The sequence below is a fragment of the Choristoneura fumiferana genome, chromosome 2, assembly GCF_025370935.1.
Source record: "Choristoneura fumiferana chromosome 2, NRCan_CFum_1, whole genome shotgun sequence".
In the NCBI taxonomy this organism is placed as follows: domain Eukaryota; kingdom Metazoa; phylum Arthropoda; class Insecta; order Lepidoptera; family Tortricidae; genus Choristoneura; species Choristoneura fumiferana.
Genome location: NC_133473.1, coordinates 21,887,012 through 21,895,393, shown reverse-complemented (window position 1 = coordinate 21,895,393; position 8,382 = coordinate 21,887,012).

Here is an 8,382-nt window from a genome sequence, read left to right as displayed (position 1 = left end):
GCAGGCAGATTACACCCCGTCTGAGCCGATACGCAATTCCATTCGCTGCAGCGATCCCGCATTTTATCGAATACTTACCTCTGAACAAATTGCCGCTGTTCAATAAGCTACTAGATTTATGAATGGCTATTCATTGGCTACTTTTTTCTAGTAGTTAGGGTAAAAGTGCCTTTTAACCCTAACACAAAAAAGAGAGATAAGTTTGACACAAATGTTTGAATGAATAAATAAATGAAAAAGTATTTATTTGACAGTATTTTTACATTGTTTTTTTTTTGCACATAGCCCTGCAAAACGGTTTACACAGTTTGTCTCTATAAAAGTATAAAATATTGTAACGTGTAATTTATTATTACACAATTTTTTATAATTATTGTTACAACTATATTTAATGGAAGAGTTTCTCTGCTAAATATTTTTTTGTCTGTATGGCATAGTAGCTCTCAAACGGCTGAACCGATTTTAGTGTAGTTAAAGTGAGTTAAACTTAAAGTGAGTTTATTTGGAAGGAAGGATTTTGCGACTATTCTTAGTCGGTATTTTAGTTCACCTGAGCACAGGCATGAGAAGGCTTGATTTTTTTAAAAGGAGTGGAGGGCTTGGGCCATACTTCTCAATCAGGCCCAGTGCTGATTGGGAACTTCACATTTACACTATTACATTTTTTCATAGTTGTGTGCAGCCTTACAATATTTAACCGAAAAATTCATGGTATTTCAAATGTTTATTTTAGGGGGAAAACGAGCGTACGGATCGCCCGATGGTAAGCGATTACCGTCGCCCATGGACACCTGCAACACCAGAAGGTAGGAAGGTAGGTTTTAGGTAGGAGTAAGCTCTTTTCCTGAAGGCTTGAAGTTCATACCGGTCCGGGAATACCGCAGTCGACAGTTAATTCCAGAGTTTATGTAGTTTTATTTTAGTTAGTATATTAAAAAGCGCTTTCGTTACACTTTTTCCGAATAATAACTTATGCTTTTGATTCGGCAACGTAATTCAAAATAAGTCAAGATATAACAAGGCGATAAATAAGGCAGTCAATTTAAATAAGGTTGCGGCGTGCGACATCTATTATCTGCCGACACGGTTTGGCTGCGTCGCCAATATTAGGTTGTTAGTGGAGTTTGCACATAGGGTGTAAAAAACAGTTTTAAAGGTTGCTTTTTTAGCCCCCGCCGGACCCAAAAAAGAGGGGTGTTTTGAGTTTGTCAGTCTGTGGCGTCATAGCACTCAAACGGATGGACCGATTTAGATGCAATTTTTTTACGTGAAAACAAGGCAAGATAACCTTACCGTCGTTTGGTATATATCTAGTCGTTTAATTTTTAAAAGTCATAATGTTTGTCATAATATATGTAAGCCATAATTTTATCTCGTTGAAACCGTAAATTATTCTGAATTTTTTGAATGACTATCTTGTAGAACTCTTTGTGAGGTCAGGTTTGCTTTGTAACGAGTCTGAACCATTTGTAAATTCAGAGAAAAAAGAGTAACAATATTATACATAATTATTATGACAAACATTACATTATGACTTTTGTCAATTTTAGAATGGGAGCCGATATGGACCCATTTCATTAAAACACATGCTCAAGCAGCTGGTCTAAGTAGCAAATTGGTCTAAGTAGCAATTGGTATACGAAGCAACTGGTCTAAGTAGGTAGCAACTGCTCTAAGTAGCAAGTGGTCTAAGATTGCAGTTGCAGGTGGTAGGACCTTGTGCAAGGTCCGCCCGGATTGCTACCACCGTCTTGCTTGCTAATCCTGCCGTGAAGCAGCAGTGCTTGCACTGTTGTGTTTCGGCGTGGAGAGTAAGACAGCCGGTGAAATTACTGGCACTTGAGGTATCCCATCTTAGGCCTCTAGGTTGGCAACGCATCTGCAATACCCTGGTGATGTAGATGTTTATGAGAGGTGGTGATCTCTTACGATCAGGAGACCCACTTACACGTTTGACATCCAGTCGAATAAAAAAAAAAAGATTCTTTGACTCAAAGTCGAGTTTTGCGAAGCTCCTATTTCGCGTGGCTGAAGCTCTTCGCGCCTTGACGCATCTCTAACCCAACCTATGTTTTATTCAAGTTTTCGACAAAAACCAGTATGGTAGTTGCTTTTTAGACAACTCGCTACTTAGACCAGTTGCGTCTTAGATCAGTTGCTACTTACACCAATTGCTTCTTAGACCACTTGGAAACTTAGACCAGCTGCTTTTTAGATGAAGTGATACTATACCGACTTTAGGGTTTACCCATTGAGCCGTCGTCCTAACATCTCGTTTGAACCTGATTAGGTCCACAATACGATAACAAGACAACTTTGGATTACACAGCGATCAAAGTTCCAAACAAATGCGGCCGGAGCCGGCATTTTTACTTCATTCATTTGTATTAGCTCTTTTTAAGTTTGAAGGGTCAGAGATTGTTTTCATTATGATCCTTGGTTTGAATTTATGAGGAGTGACATTAATACAAAAGCAGTTTTAGCGTAGGTAGCATCACTTTGAAATCTTTTTTTTACTAATTTCTTCTTAAATTCGTAGACGAGAATTTCAAGCAAGAATATCTTGTTTCATATACTGACAGCGAATTTTCCCGCTGTATGCGGTGTTATCTATTGCAACTATTCAGCCATATTCGAATACAGATAAAATATTACTACCTAATCAAATTCATAATATTTCTGACAGGTGGCCTTTACTCAGCAGTGAGATGATAATAACCTAAAGGGGTAATGCGGCCAGCGTCATGGGAATCCTGCCACAGGCAGATCTTTTAGACGGGGTATTCTTTTTATAATTTTCATTGTTACAGTTAGTTAAGCTATCTTAGGTTAGTTAATTTTTATGTATGTAAACTCATAATTATCCTGCTTTATATTGTCTTTCTTTAAATAAATATATGTGCTTCATAACCTGGTTAAAACTTCCCAATCCAACTCATTTCTACGAGTAAGCAAACGTCTATTTCTCACACGAACAATCTCATCAAACTACTTCCTATGTCAAACTCACTGCATTACCGTCAATAGCTATGCAATCACAAATGCATTAGTCCACTTGCCGAGGGCAGTGGGCAGAGTGGGCACTGGGCAGGAGTCAGTGGGCATATGCAAACGGGAATCGAACCCGTCTCAAGTGGTGTGCTGAAGGGGCTGGCGTAAGTGCGATTACAGGGGACGCTTTAAACTTATAAAATTATCTTTCACTGGCGACTTGCCCCGACTTTGCATGGATGGAACTTTGGAAAAAAGAGATGAAAAAACCGGCCAAGAGCGTATCGGACACGCCCAAAATAGGGTTCCGTAGCTATTACGAAAAATTAAGTAATATTTTTCTAAGGATTTCGTATTTTATACGGAATCTTCCAAGTTTAGGTATATTTTATACTTAGGCTGCTATTTACTCATATACTAATAATAATTCTCAAGCAAACTTAGCCGTTATAGTTTTCCTTGAAAGTTTGATTTACTTACTACTATCCTGATGAGGCGAGGTAAATGAAGCGTTCCTATTGGTTCATGAAAAACACATTCCTCACAAGACATCTTCGCACATCTCCGGTGAAAACGCTGTTTTAAGCTAAGTAATTAGAGCCATAAACATTGTAACAAGTACACATCGATAAGGTTCCGTCTCAACTCGCAATGTATCAGCATTAAGCGGGAACCTCGTTAAAGATCCGATAATTTGGAGTCGCTGTATCAATGACGACTTTTACAACGTACGACACGATCCCGCGACGTCAAAAAATTAAAACGCTTATTCTTATATAAAGTTTAGTACTCCGAAACATCAGAGAGTGGACAGGTATCGCCAGTGTGGAAGTACCTTTTCCTCTGGCGAGAGATAAGGAGTAATATGCGGAGCTGACAGCCAACCTCTAGTAGTGGAGAGGCACCGCAAGATGAAGAACTAAGCATTCCTAAAAGGTCACAGAGGACGACCAGCGTTGGCCTACATGGCCAACACTATGCTGTGTTGGGACCACTTCGCGATTTCGGAAAAAAGTTGCTTTTTTATTTTTTATTTGTTTACGTGAATGTGTTTCTTTTTGCGAATAGAGATATAACTATCCTTCGTTTTATTATAACTACTTACTAGTACAACCGGAGGCCGTATTGTCTACTGCATTCACTATCACATTCTAACCTCATCTTATACCGTGTGAGAGAAAGAAGTGGTGAAAACGATGGTAATTTGGAGTGCGTTAGACAATAAGGCCTCGGTCGGTACTTTTATCTCGACGTCTCAATGTCAACGACATTACAGTGTGCTCACGAGTAGACTGAAGTGTAGGGTATCAAGATTGCTTAGCAGCGCGAGTCCTTCAAACTACCCGCACTTGATTACAACTTGTACAGTCACCAGCATTAATAACTGCCACAGCGGAGCGTGCAAAAATATCTGACACGTCCTTCCGGCCCTAGAAAAAGAGTCGTATCAGATATTTAAGCACGCTTGTTGTGTCAGATATTGGTGCTGGTGACTGTATTGGGACTCGTGTCTCGAACTACTCCTACTCGCGATTCGCGATTTGTTATCATCACCATTCTGGCGTCATAAAATGTAATTTTTATAGAACTTTATACAAGTTATTTTGTGGAAAGGTCAAGGAAGAAATGCCTTTAACCAGCAGTGGGACAAGCCCGTGGTGGCCTAGAGAAGCCGTGGTGGCCTAGTGGTTTGACCTATCGCCTCTCATGCAGAGGGTCGTGGGTTCGAACCCCGGTTCGCACCTCTGAGTTTTTAGAAATTCATGTGCGGAATTACATTTGAAATTTACCACGAGCTTTGCGGTGAAGGAAAACATCGTGAGGAAACCTGCACAAACCTGCGAAGCGATTCAATGGTTTGTGCGAAGTTCCCAATCCGCACTGGGCCCGCGTGGGAACTATGGCCCAAGCCCTCTTGTTCTGAGAGGAGGCCTGTGCCCAGCAGTGGGACATATATAGGTTGGGATGGTGGGACACTTTACAAGGCTATTTAAAAAAATGTAACAGTATCCATCTTACCTACAGTACAATGTAAAAGCCACCATCTCAACAAAAGACAAATGTACCTCCTTACCAGGTGTATAATCAAGACTGATCTCACGCTTGCAACTCGGGGTGAGCTGAACTGATTAACTTGCAACGTGTTTAAATACCTACTTAAGTTGTGAACGGTTTAAATTATAATTAAGTTAAAGATAGGGATGCAAGGGGATAAATAGCTGTTGGAAGTTTTGATGGTGGGTGTTTCTTGGAGGATAATTCCGCCGTAAGAAGAGATAAGGCCACCCCATCGCTTAACTTTTCAATTTTTCTATGTATTTATTTTCTCTATTGCTTACTATGTGGTGTCAATAAAAAAAAATTGAATTACTGGCACGTGAGGTATCCTTAGGCTCTAGGTTGGCAACGCGTCTGAAATACCCCTGGTGTTGCAGATGTTTATGGGCGGTGGTGATCTCTTACCATCAGGAGACCCATTTGCTCGTTTGCCATCCAGTCAATAAAAAAAATAAATAAATAAAAAATAAAAATAAAAACTATTTTATTGTATGATTCATCGCAGAAACCTGGGTTTTCATGGTATCCTTTAAGTTCGCCAAAATTTTGTTCTCAAAATATTCGTTTTACAAATGTTGTGTTCGGCCACATTTTATTCATTCGGGTACATTTTATTCTGAAACTGTAAGTTAATACGATCGTACATCTGAGAGGAGGTCTGTGCCCAACAGTGGGACATTTATAGGCTGGGGTGATGATGATGATAAATTTAACTCGTATTCCAGGATTTTTACAAAACTAACCTAACCTAATCTACAGAGGTTCTGCACATGTCTTGAAATAAATCGTGAATAATTCACAGTTTCAGAACAAAATGCATTTGGCCAAATGAAACATTTGTAACACGAATCATAAATATGTAAAAAAAAAATGGAAAATGAAAGGATTCCTCGATTTTTACAAAGGCCTACCAATAATGTATGTCCTAGATTTTTATTCTAACCACTGCTCTACAAATCACGTGAAACTTTAAACAATCACTAAACCTAATACAATAGCTCCAGAATTTTAAAATAACCAAAACAAATCAAGACAAATAGCTCTTAAAGCCTGCCATGAAAAACCTCAATTTTAACCCAAGTAACCGACTACCCGGCAAAATCGAAAACGCGCTATCCGGTCGTCCGGATACGTGGGCGGCACGAACTTAAGCCGGCCGGGTTAAACTCGGCAGCCGGGCGTGAAATTGGTCAGACCCGGTCATAAATTATAACTGGCAGCTAATGATATATGGGACAGTGCGGAGTGATGTTTGTTGAAAACCTACAGTGTGGCCTGTGAAAAGCATGTGCGTAATGAACTGACATTAAATCCGACGACCGACCGGAGACCGAGACAACCGGACAGCCAAGTTGTTAGAGAACCTGACTACGAAGCTTGAGGTCCCGGGCTCGATCCCCGGCCGGGGCACAATGTTTGTTCTCGGGTTTTGGACGTTTAATACGTAGTACCTGGGCGACCGAGCTTTGCTCGGGCTAAAACTCGTTAATAAGCGTTTACCAGAGAGAAGACCTAGCTAAATCGATTATTTATCCCCGAAAACTCGCACATACCAAATTTCATCGAAATCGTTGGAACCGTTTCCTAGATCCCCGATAATATATATATATTATATTACAAGAATTGCTCTATAATATACCTAAGTATGTTTATCCGTTGCCTAATATCCATAATACAAGCTTTGCTTAGTTTGGGACTAGGTCAATTGGTGTCAATTTTCCCATTATATTTATTTATTTTATTAAATAAATAAAGTTTAGCCTATTAAGTATGGTTAGTGTTTTTTTTACCGACGGAGCTGTCGCCATTGTTATATAAAAAATATGTTTGCATGTCACTAGGGCCCCAGAATTATACATGAATCCAACAAAATTTCAAGTGTTTAAAGCCAATCAATTCAATACTTATAGACTGGCTGCTGCAGTGCAGGTAGCTACGCTCATCTCATAGTCCAGTGGAACATTTTAATACCGGGGGTAAAATTACAAAGTAATAAAAATGCAAACGACAAACTTGGCGAGTTGTTTGCCGTTAAATCTGCCGTTCCTTAATAAACTTGCTTATTGAGTCCGTTACTAAAATTGTACTAAAGTATACTGATAATATTTTGATTCAAAGTGAAGATATTATCGTCATTTTGTCTCGCTTAAAAGCTTAAATTATGTAAACTCCAATTCAATACAATCTGACAATCCTGTAGACACTTCAGCCTACTAATATAAACACCGGCTGCCTAAGGCTTTGTGATGTGACTATTATTCTCTTTGACTCCTTTTAGATGATAATTGCAACAACAGGGACATATATATAAGTGTGCCCACGATAGGGTGTCTTAAATATGTAGAAAATTGACAGATTCTATTGAATTGTACTTTAGGTACAAATTCAGTCCTGAAATTTTCTAGAAAGCGTTTTATTAGTTCTAAAAGACTGAATCATCACATAAACAGTACGAGACGTAAGTATGATAGTGTAATCACACCTTTTACTTTCACATATTTACGACAATTGGAACAAACCCCGCCATCCAATCAGAATAACTGTCAACTAACATCTTAACGTAAGCAGTTGACATAAAAGTCGATTCCTTCACACCTATCTGAGCCTTTGCAGTTTTAGCGACGTATAATATCGCGGTATAACTTGAATTTTACGAGATACCGTCTCCCCTGTTCCATTTACCATAGATCAAACACTCAGCTAGATAAAAGAAGGGTAAGGTTATAAAAAACTATCTTTGTTATCTTTAAATTTTGTCGCAAATCAAAAGGGTTTGGTTCTTTTGAGACTAGGGTTTCTGGTTCGCCGTTTAGGTTTTGTGTAATATTAAAGTGATCTGACTTCATAAAAAATGTACTTGTGACAGTTTTCAATGGTTATTTACAGTCATATTTGTAGCGGGATATATAGTACTGTGATAAAGCTCGTTTGTTCCTTTTTGACGACGTCTACCCTTGATCTTGAAGCATGCTGCAGCGACAAAATGCCGGAAGCTCACCTATGACTTCGATGGTTTTTTGGCTGATTGGATGCCGTAAAATGATTTCAAGCTGCATTCCTTTTGAAAATGTGTTATTGTCTCCATAAAATTTTATTTTTCGATATAAATAATAATGAAATGCCGTCCGTTCACGTGTATCACTTTAGAATTACTGGACTGGTTTGGTTTACTTTTAAACTCACATATGTCATACGTTTTTATGGAAAACCTAAGCTAACATCTAAACTTGTGTTAATTTAATTTCTACGTGTAAAACATAATTACGCAATCGTAATGAGTTATGATGCTGATGATGTCACAAATATCTGAATGTTTAACATATTTTTTTCCAA